Below are 16,133 nucleotides of genomic sequence, written 5' to 3' on the forward strand. Positions count from 1 at the left end.
GATAATTTGGTTTCAGCTCCCCTTCCGCTGGAGGTGTAGTTTTGAGGAAGATCATGGAGTCTCTCCATCCTTTTGACTTCAGCTGATATGACAGTCTTTGGGCACTGTTCACGTCAGGCAGAGGGTGGCAGAAAATTGATGGGACATCCCTTAGTCCATTCTCAAAGGCTTGGTTCCCTTGTATGAGTCTCTAGTTGCCTTTTGGTTAGTTGCTTGTGTTTTTTGTTTGGGCTTGCTCACATGGGATGGGTTGTGTGCACATGTTGCCATGGGCTTTCATTCCTCATGGATTTTATTAGTAAATATTTTTGGTTTTTTCATAGATACTTGCAATGGGCCTTTGAGCAATTGGTTGTAATGTTTGAAACAATAGGACAAGTTTCATAATACTTTTGTAAATACTATTTACTTTGATGAATTCCATGTTGCAATAATGTTCATGGTTTTTAATAATTGCATCATAACTTAAATGATAAGCTTGTGGGTTTGAATGTTTATCATGAGTGTTGAAGGCGTATATTATGGATGTCGCGATGCAAATGATGTCCATGTATTTCATGGGTTTATTACAATAAATATATGTCATGGGTCTAATAATCATAACTTTCCATGGGCTTTTACAAGATGATCGCCATGAGTTTTGAGAATAGATAATTCATAAATTCTATAAGCTTGCAATATTGTAATAATATGTTTAAGAATTTAAAGTATTGTTTATTATCGGACTTTTAAGTGAAGTAATTATGATATAGTATTTTGTCGAGTATTTAATAACCTTGGGCTTTTGATAGAATAGTGTCAAGTAGTTAGTTTGGACTTTTAATAGTGCCAACGCAAATTGGGCTTTTGATATTACCAATGAGAATTGGGTTTTAAATAGTGCCAATGTAAGTTGGGTTTTGATGTTGCCAATGAAAATTGGGTTTTAAATAGTGCCAACGTAAGTTGGGGTTTTGATATTGCCAACAAAAATTGGGTTTTGATGTTGCCAATGAGAATTGGGCTTTGATATTGCCAATGAGAATTGGGTTTTGATGTTGCCAATGAGAATTGGGTTTTGGATAAATAAATTACCATGGGTTTAAATCATGCGCTTTGATAATGGATTTGAATTCCATTGATAAAATTGTTTTGCCATGGACTTGAATCATGGGCTTCTCAAATATTACCAAGTATAAGTATTCTTGAGCTTTAAATATGATAATAAAATTGGATAAAATATGAGTTTTGAGGCTTTTTGTGATAGTTTATATCATAACCCAATTTAGATAATGAGATATGAAACATTTGTGATTAACATAATAATAGAGCAAAAAATATTTGGGAAAACCCAATTACTTATTAGTGGTGTTTGAAAATAAATAGGTTGTACCCAAATAAAATTAGGTGTAAAAAAAAGTACCCTAACATAACTTAAGGCTACAAACTTAATAAAATAAAATATTATTATATATTTTGAAAATCTAATCATTGAGTTGCATGTTCTTTACGCTCTTAATACACATCTCAAATTTTGTGTTAATGAGATATTACTTACTATATAATCTATAAGCATATATTTTAGTGTGTTGAAAGAGAGAGAATTATAATTAGGCAAACCGTTGATACAATACTTGATGTCACGGTTCCCTTATGAAATTCAATCACATGAACAATATTAAAACACATTCTATTTCCTATGGTGTAAAAACCCAAGCCCTTTTTCTTTCCCTTCCATTGAACTCAAGAAGCAACTCTCTCAAACCCCTCTTCTCTTTTTTGCTAGAAATGAAGCACCTATACCCTTTTGAACAAGAATCAATACAATTTTGGTAGGGTTGCTTGGTAATTCAAGTATTATAGCAAACATACACACGCACGAGCATACATAAGTGCACACATGCGGGGACGGGAAATCAATAGCTTATTTTCTTTCCATTTATTTTTTATTTTAAATTTTATGCTTTGGTCAAAATAAATAGAATATGTTCCTACAGTTTTTTTCCCCTTCCCGTTAAAGATGATGATAGTAAAAAATAATGTTGTTTTGTTGCTATATAACTGAATAAGTTGTTATGACAACCGTTTTATTGGGAAAATTCTTAAGTACCTTTAAAGTATATGACATGGTACTTTCTCCTCTTATATTCATAATAGACTCTACCATGAATTTAATTAGTAAGGTCCATCATGAATGTGAGATACGAGAACATTATATTATTGTATTCGGGAGAAACTAAGAATAGCTTTATTATAGAAATGATCTTGAAAATTTATTATTTGCTCATTCTAGTTTCTTGCCCCCTTCAAACTCCTTGAGGGGTGAAACTCAGGTTTCACTGTTTACAATCAACCTGACTATTGATAATAGCTTCCATTCCAATTTTTATTTTTGAAAGTGAATCTAAACCTTTTGTTGATTAATTTGATCCATGATTTCCATTAGAGTCCCTTTCTGCGATTAACTATTTTCCAAGACCAAATGTCATATTTGTTCATTCTCTTATTGTGATTTATTTGTTTATTAAAGGTGGCCAAACTCTCGTCTTGTTGAGTTTTTTATTTTTGGTGGGGGGGGGGGGGGGTGTTAATTGGATTTGGTCTTTTCATCTCGTCTTTATTCCCAGATATTTTCTGTGAAGAATGGAAAATGGGATTGAATCACTGAACCCTTCCTCTCATTTGCCCTCTTAAATCTTAATATATGTATTCGCAAAAACAAAATGTTACCTGTTGAATGTATATAATGTCATTGGAGGAGCAATGAAGTGAAACGAGGAAGCCTAAAGACATAAAAATTTGACATAAAATTGGACACAATACTTGTTGATGTGTAAAATTATTTTTTGTAGGTGGAAAAATAATGTCAATATGGGTTTTAATAAGAACCGGTAATAACTTGCGAATTCAATAAATATATATATATTTATATATATTTTGGAGAAGAACTTACTATCTCAAATACTGTAAAAAATATCTTTATATCTTAATATATAGTTTTTTTTTATTTATATATCTATAATTATTAATTACCAATACTCACGTGAAATTGTTGCAGAAATAGAGAGAAAGGAAACTAGAAAAAGTGAAATGAGGTTATAAGAGAAAAACAAAAATAAAGCCCTAACCCAAAGAAGCTAGGCCGTTGACTGGTGTAGAGATGCAGCTTCTTCTCTATATCTCGTGTCTTCCACCACCCGCGCATAATAGCAAAACCCCTCGAGCTCCGCTTACACTATGCCGCCGAGTGATACATACACAGAGAGAGAGAAAGAGCATCACTTAGGAGGAGGAGGAAACTGGGGTATGATCCCATCCATCCCGACACCTCTACAACTACAACCTCAACAACAACAATTTCAACAATAACAACAACAACAATTTCAACTCCATCCACAACAACAACAACAAATCCACTATCAACAACAACAATAGCGTATCCTTCAACAATAACAACAACAATATCATCATCAACACCAATCACTCGCTTCTCATTTCCACCTCTTACATGTAACTCCATTCAAAACCTTAACCTTTACTTACATACACATGTATATCTATATATTTATTTATTATTTTTTGGTTACAAAATGTTGGGTTACAGGTGGCGGAGAATTTAGCGGAAGTGATTGAGCATGGAACTAGGGACCAGCAATCAGATGCATTGGTATCATACCATTAGTATTATTTTAAAATTTACATTTTTGTTTTTATGTGTTAATTAAAATTTAGAATTATATTTTCTAATAGTTTGCAAAATCGTTTTTATTTTGGGTCTGTTTAATTAGTTAATGACTATATGTTATTGTTTGATGAAAGGTGGGTGATTTGAACAACCACTTTGAGAAGTGCCAACATCCTCTCTTTTTCTTGTGTGTGTGTTTTATGTGAATTTATGCTGTTTATGAATTAGTCATGGTGTTTAATTATATGAGGTTTCTTTTAGATGTTATGAGCATTTAGAGTTTAAGAATTTGTTATTTGGAACCTTTTGTAATCATAGAATGGTTGAACCATGTTGAGTTGTTCATTTACAATGCGTTTCTAAAATTCTGAACCATATTCATAATCTATAATGTGGAGTTATGAATCTTTTGTAATATATTTAAGGACGGCGCTAAATACACCTGTGTTTATGCTTAGTATCATATATTTTATTTATAACCAATTCTAAACCTAGAAAAAGGAGGATGTTTATTGCATAATCCTTCATATTTTAATGTTTATTTTATTTTTCTTTTTGGCTATATTGGCACTTTATAAAAGATATGAGCAAAAGATTATCAACTCTTTATCTTGTGCATATCAATACTTAGATCATTTTTGAACAGCTTCCTACTCAAAAGTCAACCCACTTTTGCTATGGATAGATTACACTAATGAACTTAAAATTAATTACAGTTAAATATCATGGAGGCCAACAATGAAAACCTAACATATTCTTTTATTAATATTTAAATGTCCTACTTAAAATTGTCATCGATCTTAGGCATTAAATTGTACTGAGCCAACCCACTTAAAAGTTAAAACTAAGAGAGGTGCTAATGAATTAATAATTTGGCAATTATGGATGATTTTGTAATAGACAAAATGTCATTGAACATTGATAAATATTTTATTCAAGTGAAATTAATTACTATTTTTTCTTTCTAAAATCAAATCGATCATTAGTTAGTTTAAAGGGTGGGGGGGGGGGGGCGGGGGGGGGGGGGGGGTGGGGGGAGTAATAAGTTGAATTTAAGTGTCACATTAGTAATTCTTATGTAGAAGATAGTAAACAAAATTCTCGCAATTCATAATAAAGTTCATGTTCACAGAGATTATAATTCTAAAAAATTTGTTAAACAAACAACTTACTTTTATTGTTTTTAAATGGATAGACGAGTGACATGTTTTTAGGGTTAATATGGACTACAAATTGACCAAGTGGAACAGACATACCTTTAGTTTATTTTATTTTATTTATTTATTTATTTTTATTTTAGGCGTTTTCTATCTAAAGCCTATACCAAGCTCATAGCAAGCTTTATTACTTTTTACCGAAGAAAGTGTTATTAATGAGCTTATATTGGGGGTTGAATGATTTATTGTCAAGCCATATTTTCGTGATTTTGTTCATATATATATATATATATATATATATATATATATATAAAAGGCTTTTATGGAACACACTAAGTGATGGTGTTAAAAAAATATTTACATGTATTTATAGTCACATGACATTTTTAATAAATTATTTGACTTACTTAAATAATAAGTGAAGGTTATTTTTTTAACAATCACATAGTGGGTTACATAAAAATTTCTACAACCCAGGTTGCATAAAAACCTTGCTCAAAAGAAAGAGAATTGCTTGAGCTTGGCTCGATTACAACACAAGCCTCAAATTACAGATTGAGCTTGCTATATTTCTAGATAAAATAATATAAACTAGCAGTTTAAATCAAGTTGAGCTTGGGTTGTTCATGAATAACTCAGTTTATTTACTGCTGAATGTTGTTACAATATACCCAAAATGCCCGCGTTTTAAATTTCAGATTTGCAAAAATATTTTGTACACGAAGCATCGACAACAGAATATTAATTTAAGGGTTAATGCTATAGTTACAAACTATTTTATAATATTTTTACAAAATGTTGATGTGACCAATTGCTTATTGGTTTTCATCTAGACCCATTATTAATATAACATTTTCATTTACCAATAATTACTTACCACATTAGTAGTTTGTAAAATATTATGTAAAAAATTTGTATCTCTAGCATTATTCTAATTCAAGGTAATCATATGAAATCAAATTTCCACAATACAATCAAAGAAACTGCGCATATGTTCACAATTTATAGGAAATGATACTTGTCAAAGTCCCAAAAAAAAAAATTATTACAATTCATAGGATATGATGCTGTCCAAACATCTAAAATACTAATAATTGAATGGTTTATTACAATCACAAAGCTTCTATATAATTTAAGTCTCACAAGCTTTTATTATTTGAGAATATGCTTGAGATTAATCACAATAAACACAAGCATCATGTTTATTTGAAATGAGCTAGTCTTTCTTCTGTTGAAATTCCTCCTGCCTGTCTTTGTTCGTTGGCTGAGACTCTTCTTGCTTGTCTTTTTCCACTGCTGACAAAGACTCCTCCTTGTGATCATCTAAACGTTGAACAAAAAAAAGCATAGGAGGAATGATAAATTTACAAATGGCATGGAATATAGGATGTTTAATTTCAAAGGAACCATAGCTATGAAAGCTAAAATGAACCAGCAAAGGTAGAAGATTCCCATGAACAAAACAAGATAAACAACCCAAGAAATATTGCTCACGACTAAATAGATAGCGGACATGAATGCCACGGACATTGCAAAGATAGCTGCTCCCACTAGTCGTAAAGCAATCCTAATGGCAGACTTTGCTACATCTCTGGCAACTAATGACCATATAAGGAGGAAAGTCCCTGCCACGGAGCAATACATAGCTATGGAATCACTGATAATGAAAACCTGGAATGCCCCTTTATTTCCTAAGGTTGCAAGCCCTTGGCTTTCACCGGAGCTATTAAATCCACCCGGCACAGTTAAGCCAGCAGCGAAGGTCACCGTAGCCACTAGCACTGCTATCAGTGAATATATGTCGACCCGGTCCTTAATGTGCTCCAAGTTTAGTGGCTCTCTTGCTTTTCGTAAGATAGTCTTCTTTCCCTTTGCACTATTGGGTGTGGATCCTAAGGCCCAAAATGTTATTATCTGCATGGAAATTTGAATACTTCAAATATATGGCTACTTTATTAAGAGATTTCTAGTAACGTTGTTTGAATATTGTAAAAATATGTGTGAGTGAAAAAATATTGTAAAAATATGTATTGTGGTGTTTAAACAACAAAAACTGTTGTTTAAATAACGTTACCAAACAGATCCCAATTTCTCGACACTAGTAACAGAAAGAATGTTTTCAATTTACAAATACAAAAAGTCTACTCTAGAGACAATTTTACTCACAATTATGAAGGTTCTAAATTGTATGCAATAAAAAATAAAATGGTGTTAATAGTGGACTCTTTTAAGAATCAATAAAAACTTTCAAATTCAATGATTTTAAAAAATGTTGTGAAAAAAATTGTCTAAGCAATAAGCATTACTCTCTTGGTCTGATAATAAAAATATATTATTAAGAGTAAATGCCATAAGTTGTAACTACCTTTAAAAAAAAAAAACAATAAGCATTGCTCTTTAGGCAAATATGTCCTGTAAATATTCAGGCCAACTTCTTTTAATGCAATACTTATCTCACAGCACCAATTCCCTCTTTTTATGTTTATTTCTATTTTTATTTATTTATTAGTGATCTAGAACCAACAATTCATTAATATTCTATAGGACCTCTCACAAAATTATGTGCATAAACTAAAATTAAAAAATTAATGCCAAAGTTGTAAGTTTTAGTGAGTTTAATTGGTAAAGTCTCTTTTAGTCAAATAAAGAGCCAAAATCAAATTCTACACACACATAAACATATTTATGTCCTATCATGATAAATAGCATCTATCATGGAGCAAATGACATGTTTCAAACCCTATCACATCTACTAAAAAAAAAAAAATTAATGCTAAAATACATGCAAATTGAAATGATAATGAGAGTTTTTATTTAAAAAAAATTTATTATTATTATAAAAGACATGACAATAAATATGATTGGTATTGTGGTTGCACGATTTTCCTGGCCCAACTAGTGTTGATTAGGCCCTGGCCCAAAGCGCAACCCACAATGATTATTTGTAGAGGATGGGTCAAAGAACTTGGCCTCAGTGAACTTGTTCGGTCTTATGCATGGGCAGTATGGTTTGCAAAAGGAAAATAGAAAAACACCAGAATGGGTCTTTCTCCAGTCTGATTTTATTTCTTTTTTTGTTCCTGATACAGTTCTCTCCCTCTCTTCTTTGAAGGACTTCACTACATTATATATTTTTCTTCTTTTCATCCCAGCCTTACACCTGTTAATCATCCAAGCATCCACTCGAGCACCTGTCCCATCAGACGCCCTCATCAGACCCTTTATGAGTTGCAGAGGCCAAGGCGGTACTGTTCAGGAGTCTTTTCCTCATTAATGCGGCCAAGAGGGTGGTTGGGGCGCAATTAATGTGGTGGTAGCCTTCCGTGAGATATTTTGAATTTAATTCGTTTTATATGTTGGGAAGACGAGCTGAAATGGCTGGGGCAAGTTTCTCGTCTGGGCTTCGCGATGTCCGAGGAGGAGTTACTCCTCGGACAGGTTTCCTTGACGTTATTGGGGTTGAATAGCGCTTCATATGAGGCTTTTCGTTGGACAGGACGCTCCTCGGACGGGCCTGAGCTTGGAATAGCCCATCATTTTTGGGCCGGGCCCCACAATAGCCCCTCAAAACTCCGGTTTTTACCTCCCTCCGAGGGGAAAGGCGGGGTTTTGATGTTTGTGAGTAGAGGGAAATAAGGAGATCGTGGGGCGCGCGTGCGGACCGTTACTTTTGACGCGCTACAATTTACGAGACGTGGCCATTAACTTCTGGAGGCGTTATGTTCCCTTCATCCAACGGCTTGGCGTGGATCGAACGGCCATCGTTTCTTCCCGTATTTCTAGGCAGGGATGATCTTTTCTCTCTCCTCCCGGCTATATAAGACGTCAGAGGGGTTCAGTTCCTTCTTTCATCTGCATTTCACAAACCCCAAAAGACTCCAGAAAACTCCATCGAATCCCAGAGATATACGAACACTTGCGTCCGTTACGCCGCCGTAGCTGTTTTTGTGAAGCGTTTCGTCCAAGAGAGATTTCCAGGCGTCCCCTTGAGCGTTTTGTGAAGGTACCAGTACATTTCGCTTTTCTCTCCGTTTCAATTCCCTCCTCGGACTCTACTTTTCTTTTCAGTCTTTACTTTCATTTCCCCAGTTCAGTTCAGATGGGTAGATTCGAAAAATTAGTAAAAATTCCTGCCGCTATGGAAGCCTTTAGGGCGAAATACCACATTCCCCCGAGGGTTGGGCTGCAGCACTGTCCTCTTGAAGGAATATTGACCGATAGAGTTGAGGGAGAAGTCGTTATCCCCATGATTGCTTTCATAGAGGGAGGGATGACACTTCCCATGCGTAGGATCACAAGGGAATACCTGTTCAACCATAGGTTGACGCCGTATCAGTGTGCCCCGAATATGTTCAAGATACTAGGCTGTGTAGATGTCTTAGACGAGCGGATGAATCTAGGCCTTACTTGGCACGATGTGGCTTATCTGTACGAATGTCACCGCCTTGGGGATGATGGGTATTATCTTAAATCCCGGAACGAGGATGTTAGGTTGATCTCTTATCTTCCAGTTTCAAATAAGACCGTGAAGAATGACTTCCTCATTGCTTCTGGGGAGTGGTTCGACGGTATTCATTGTCCGACTCGGGCAGGAAACCCAGGTGCGGCGCTCTTAGGATTGATCCTTTTCGGGGAAAGGATTTAGTGTTGAGGGGTTATTTTTCTTGCTTTCTTTGTAATTGAAAAATTTCATGGTTTAACCTCACTTTTCTTGGTTTGTTTGCAGACAAAAATCACGTTGCTCCTCGGATTAGCCTTGTGAACGTGCCAGCGCTGAACTATCTTCTCAGGTCGGAGATTTACGTCGCCCATGACGGACAGTTGCGCGCGGCCCATTTGGTTCTGGGTTACCAACCTCTGAGCAGCGCTTTTCAGGCGGTCGGTCACGCTATAAGGGCTGGCAGTCCGAGGCTGGCTAGAATTGACGTGTCCCAGGACGGATTCCTAGCTGACCACGATTTGCCACCAGTGGTGTTGCCAGGTGTCAGAAATCCTTACTTGGCAGAGCAGCTACCTCCGGTAAACGAGCCTGGTGCTGCTGTTTTGGTTGAAGAAGAAGCTGAATCATCTCGTCTTTCCCTTGAGGAAGAAATAGACAAGTTTTACTTCGAGGAGGAAGTTCAGCAAAACCCCCTGGTGGAGCTTTCTAATCCCGAAGCAGAGCAGGACCAACATTCCGCGGTTGGTGTTCCCTCAATCGTTATCTGCTCGGACGATACTTCAGACGAAGAGGTAGAGCCCATGGCAGGAAAGGGAAAGTCTCTAAAGGAGCTGATGACCTCTCGGGGGAAAGGTCAGTCATCAAAGGTTCAACCATCGAAGGGACCAAGTCCATCAAAGGTCAAAACCCTTCCCCCTGTGGTCCCCCAGGGCGTCTCGGACCCTGGCCTTAAGGTTAATCCGGACCTGAAGAAGAAGAGGCCGGTTGACACTCCTGAGGAGGGTGAGATGGTTGCCCAGCCGACCAAGCAGCAAAAGACCACGCGGGCGCCAAGGAGCAGAAGGGGTAACTCCTCGGAGAGCCGGGATGAGGAGAACCTTGCTGACGTTCGCGCCTCCCCTCGTGTATGGAACCCCAAGCTGGAGCTGGATGGGGTTGCCATCTCCTACAATGCTTCGGTCCGAGAGTATAACCGAGGCCGGGCAGGGTACGTGGCGGATGCCTTAGAGCAACCCTTACTCCTTCCTCGGGAAATGGAGGCCTATAGGCGATGCACTCAGCCCGAGCTCTTCCTATCCCTAAAAAGGGATCTCGCGTTGGTAAGTAATCCTTTTACTGTTCTATTGATTTTCCTATCTTTTTAGGTTTCTGTAACACTGTTGTTTCGTTCGCAGATTACCCAACAGGTGTTCGTGGCTGAGGAGTTTTGCCGCGATAGCCGAAGTAGGGTCGAGGCTGAGACCCAGGCTCGGGCAGAGATGGAGAAAGCCTTGGGGTCTCTCAAGCACGAGCACCTTAAACTCACGGACGACTTTAAGGTGTCGGAGAACCGGCGCAAAAGTGCAGAGGCTGGTTTAAAGAGTGCTGAGACCCAGGCGGAGGACCAGCGCAAAGAGCTGTACACGACGCAGCTTGACCTCACCACCGAGAGGCAGGTAGTGCGAGATCTCAGGACTGCCCTGCAAAAGGTAGAGGATGAGCTGAGGCTGGTAAAGGAGGAGGCCCAGCTGATCCGAGAGGCCACAGAGGCTGAGAAGAATGCTACTCGCCAGCTCGGGGCCGAAGAGACGGAGGCCAGGCTGTCTGAGGAGATCCCTGAGGTGTGCAGAGAGTACTGCGACATTTCATGGGCTCATGCTCTCGACGCTGCAGGAGTTCCTGCGGATTCGGCCCTAAGACTGCCCGAGAGCATCTTCTATCCTCCGGAGATCCGAGCTAACCCTGATGAAGCCCAAGTCGCTTCGGAGCAAGACCTGGCGGTGCCTGATGCCGTCCTTGTGTCTGATGTGGTTAAGGATCCTGCCACAGACTCTACCATTGAGGTTCCTCCTCCTCAGCCCGAGCAGAAAGAAGATTCTCCTGCTAAGGCTTAGCCCTTTTTTTTTTTTTTTTTTTTTTTTTTTTTTTTTTTTTTTTTTTTTTTTAAATGAGAGTTGTCTTGTTTTTTCATTCTTTTGTAAGGACCTCTCTTTTTAATGTACTCGGAATATTAATATAAAATGTTCATCTTGCTTACTATGAATGTATGTCAATAGCGCTCTTTTTTAAACATTTGTAACGAGGTAGATACAGGCAAACGGTCAAAATGAAAATGGGTTTTTGGGTTACGCGTTTGAGGGTCGCGATGGTACTAGACTGTGCGCATGTATTAAAAGTGATTTCCTTTAAGTAATAATCTCCCAATCTATCACAAGTAATAATCTCCCCAAAAGTCTGTGGTCCGAGGAGCCAGGCAGGACTTAGGTTCTGCTTAAAACTATGAATTGTCATGAGTAATAATTTCCCCTAAAGTCTGTGGTCCGAGGAGCCATGCAGGAGTTAGGTTCTGTTTAAAACTATGAGCTGTCATGAGTAATAACTTCCCCAAAAGTCTGTGGTCCGAGGATCCATGCAGGACTTTGGTTTTGTTTAAAACTTATAAATAGTTGGCTTAAATAATAATTTCCCCCAAGTCTGTGGTCCGAGGAGCCATGCAGGACTTGAGTTCTGTTTAAAACTTATAAATAATTGTAATGTAAACTGGCAAGCGGCAAATAGTCATAAAAGAAAACGTATGCTAAGCCATTCTTATTAATAATAATACCTCCTGAGGTTATTTACATTCCATGGTCGTGGTACAGCTTTTTCATCCAAATCTTCTAGGTAGTAGGCGCCTATTCCGGCCACGGATGTGACACGGTATGGTCCCTCCCAATTGGGCCCCAACTTGCCCCAAGAGGGGTTCTTTGCGCTGCCGAGAATCTTCCTCATCACGAGATCACCTGGACCCAGAGGCCGCAATTTGACGTTAGCATCATACCCTTGTCTTAACTTCTGGTGATAATAGGCCATGTGAATCGTGGCCTTTTCCCTTCTTTCCTCGGCTAGGTCCAGACTTCTTCCTAGCAACTCATCGTTATCACTTGGGGTAAACGAGCTAGACCTCAACGTGGGGAAATTGTTCTCGATCGGAAGCACAGCCTCGGCCCCGTAAGTCATTGAGAAGGGGGTCTCACCGGTTGAACGCCGCGGCGTTGTCCGATAGGTCCATAAGACGTGCGGTAGTTCTTCTACCCATCTCCCCTTTGACTCATCCAATCTTTTCTTCAATCCGTTCACTATGACCTTGTTTACGGCCTCGACTTGCCCATTTCCTTGGGGGTATGCGGGGGTGGAATATCGATTAATGATCCCAAACTCACGGCAATACTCCCTAAAATTCTTGCTGTCAAACTGAAGACCATTGTCGGAAATGAGTGTTCTCGGAGTTCCAAAGCGGGTGATAATGTTCTTCCAGATGAATTTCTGGGCGTCCACGTCCCTGATGTTGGCCAAAGGCTCAGCCTCCACCCATTTAGTGAAGTAATCGGTTCCGACTATTATGTATCGCTTGTTCCCCGCAGCCTTGGGGAAAGGTCCGACAATATCAAGACCCCACTGCGCGAACGGCCATGGACTGGAGAGTGGGTTGAGAACTCCTCCGGGTTGGTGGATATTCGGGGCGAATCTTTGGCACTGATCGCACTTCTTAGCGTATTCCTGGGCCTGTCTCTGCATGTTCGGCCACCAGTATCCTTGGGTGAGTGCCCTGTGCGCCAGCGATCTTCCTCTGGTGTGACTCCCACATACTCCCTCATGCAACTCCTCAAGAAGAGACTCGGACTCTTCTGGATGTACGCAGAGTAAGTAAGGTCCAGAGTAGGAGCGTCAATAAAGTTTGCGATCCTCTGACAGCCAAAAACGAGGAGCATTTCTACGTATCTTCTCGGCTTCTAGTTTTTCTTCCGGTAAGATATCGTCTTGGAGGAAATTCCTTATGGGGTCCATCCAACTGGGACCTTGTCTAATCTGATGGACCTGGGTCGGGTTTCCGCTGATGGGACTGGCCTTGACTAGATCTTCGACTAGGATCGTTCGTGGCAAATTACGTGCCGAGGACGTGGCAAGAGTGGCCAGCGAGTCTGCATGAGTGTTTATGCTCCTGGGGACATGCGTCAAACTGAAGGATTCAAAGCTCGCCTGTAGCCGTTTGACTTGTCCCAGATACTCTTGCATCCTAGTATCTCGAGCTTCTAGCTCTCCCCTCACTTGTCCGACCACTAATCTGGAGTCCGAGAAGGCTTCTATTACTCTTCCACCCAATCTTTGAGCCATTGCCATTCCTTGAAGTAAGGCTTCGTATTCGGCTTCATTGTTCGTAGCCGAGAAACCGAGTCTTAGTGATTTTTCAACGACAGCACCGTCCAGCGATATTAATACTATCCCAACTCCTGATCCTCTCTGGTTGGCCGCGCCATCCACGTAGACCTTCCAATGCATGGTCTCCCCGGCTGAAACTGTGCCAACCAGTTTTCCGCCCAGGTTTTTCTTCTCGGTCATCGTTTCTATAGAGGGCTCGGCAAACTCTGCTACCAAGTCGGCGAGGACCTGTCCTTTGACGGAGGGTCTGGGCATATATTTAATATCAAAAGCCCCCAGAAGAGCACTCCACATGACGATCCTTCCTGTGTAGTCAGCGCTTCGAAGCACGGCTCGAAGTGGAAGCTGAGTCAGGACGATGACCGTGTGCGCCTGAAAGTAATGAGGAAGCTTCCGGGTTGCATGCACTATCGCCAAAATTGCCTTCTCTAAGGGTAGGTATCGCACCTCGGCCTCATGCAGTGACTTGCTCACATAGTATACCGGTCGCTGCACCCCATTATCATCCCGTATCAGTACCAGGCTTACGGCGTGGGGAGCTACGGCGATGTAGGCAAACAGCACCTCGTCTGCCTCCGGACTGGACATGATGGGTGGTCGTGATAGGTAGTCTTTAAGCTGTTGGAAAGCCCGAACGCAATCCTCCGACCACTTAAACTCTTTCCACTTGTTTATCAGGAGGTAAAAAGGCCGACATCGATCCGCCGATCGTGATATGAATCGGCTTAATGCCGCAATCATGCCAGTGAGCTTCTGCACCTCCTTCGGGTTCCAAGGAGTCTGTAGACTGTTAATGGCTTTGATTTGGTCAGGACTTACTTCTATTCCTCTATGGGTGACCATGTACCCTAGGAATTTCCCAGACCCGACCCCGAATGAACATTTGGCGGCATTCAGCCGCAACCGGTGCTCCCTTAAGATAGCGAAGACTATTCCAAGGTCCTGCACGTGCTCGGACACCCTTTTACTCTTCACAACCATATCGTCTATATACACCTCAATGATCTTGCCCAGTTGTGGCTCGAACATCCGAGTCATCATCCTTTGGTAGGTTGAGCCCGCGTTCTTTTGCCCGAATGGCATCACCTTATAATGGTAATTTCCGATGGGCGTCATGAAAGCCGTTTTCTCTTGGTCCTCTAGTGCAAGGGGTATCTGATGATAACCCTGGAAGGCGTCCAAGAAGCTCATTTGAGGGTGGCCCACGGTTGCATCCACCAACCGATCGATTTTGGGTAGAGGGAATGGGTCCTTGGGGCACGCCTTGTTCAGGTCCGTGAAGTCCACGCAGACCCGCCACTTCCCCGTCTTCTTCCTTACCACCATTGTGTTCGCCAACCATTCAGGATAAAAGACCTCTTTGATAGCCCCTGCTCTTTTCAACTTGGTCACCTCGTCCCTTACGGCATTAGCGTGTTCTTTTGAAGGGCGCCGGGGTGGTTGCTTCCTCGGAGTGGAAGAGGGGTTGACGTTCAGGTGGTGGCAGATGAGGCTGGGAGCAACTCCAGGGGCATCGTAGGCGTCCCAAGCGAATACATCGACATTTTCTCTGAGAAATCTGACCAGTTCCTCCTTTTCCTGAGAGGGCAATTCAGAGCCGACCTGAAAGAACTTCTTCGGGTCGTTGCTGACAGCAACCCTATCTAAACCTTCACACCTTATCTCCTCGGCCAGCCCCTCGTCTTGCTTTGCCGAGGAGGCTGGTTGCTATAAGCTCTTTGGGGCCGAGGACTCGACCAAGGGCCGATGTAAAATGGCGGCCACCACGCACTTCCTGGCCACGGCCTGATCTCCTCGGATCTCTTCCACTCGTCCTCTGGATGGGTATTTCACTTTCTGGTGAAGTGTGGAGGTCACGGCCTCTAGGCTGTGGATCCATGGCCTTGCAACTATCGCGGTGTAGGGCGAATAAGCGTCGACCACGATGAAATTCACCTCCACCACTTCCGCCCCAGTCTGTACGGGCAGTCGGATTTGCCCCTTTGGTGTAACGAGCTTCCCCTCGAAGCTGAGGAGGGGGGAGTCATAAGCTGTCAAATCTTCCGGCTTCAAATTCATCCCCTTGTATAGGTCGGGGTACATTATCTCCACCGCACTTCCCGAGTCTACTAATACCCTTTTCACATCGAAACCCCCAATCCGCAAGGTGACCACCAAGGCGTCATCGTGAGGTTGAATTGTTCCTCTCTTATCCTCATCCGAGAATCCCAGTATCAAAGAGCTTCCCTTTTTTATCCTTTTGGGCTCCCTTTGCCTGCCCTCGGAGGGAAGGCGGTCCACGGCTAATACCCTGGGGATGGGTGGCCCAGTTCTTCCTGGTGCAGCGAGGATGACATGTATCGTCCCGGTAGGGGGTCTTAAAGACACGTCCCTTCGAGGTTCTTGTGTCGCTTGGCCGGGATGGCCGCTCGATGGGTGCAGCAGGTGACGTAGCTTTCCTTCTCGGACCAATTGATCCAGGTGATTCCACAAA

General features: G+C 41.2%; 1 pseudogene; it reads left to right on the plus strand.

The window, feature by feature from the left end:
- Positions 1 to 3,216: 3,216 nt before the first annotated feature.
- On the plus strand, positions 3,217 to 3,870 carry LOC126727776 (mediator of RNA polymerase II transcription subunit 9-like; annotated as a pseudogene).
- Positions 3,871 to 16,133: the final 12,263 nt, after the last annotated feature.

The sequence above is a fragment of the Quercus robur genome, chromosome 5 (assembly GCF_932294415.1).
Source record: "Quercus robur chromosome 5, dhQueRobu3.1, whole genome shotgun sequence".
In the NCBI taxonomy this organism is placed as follows: Eukaryota; Viridiplantae; Streptophyta; class Magnoliopsida; order Fagales; family Fagaceae; genus Quercus; species Quercus robur.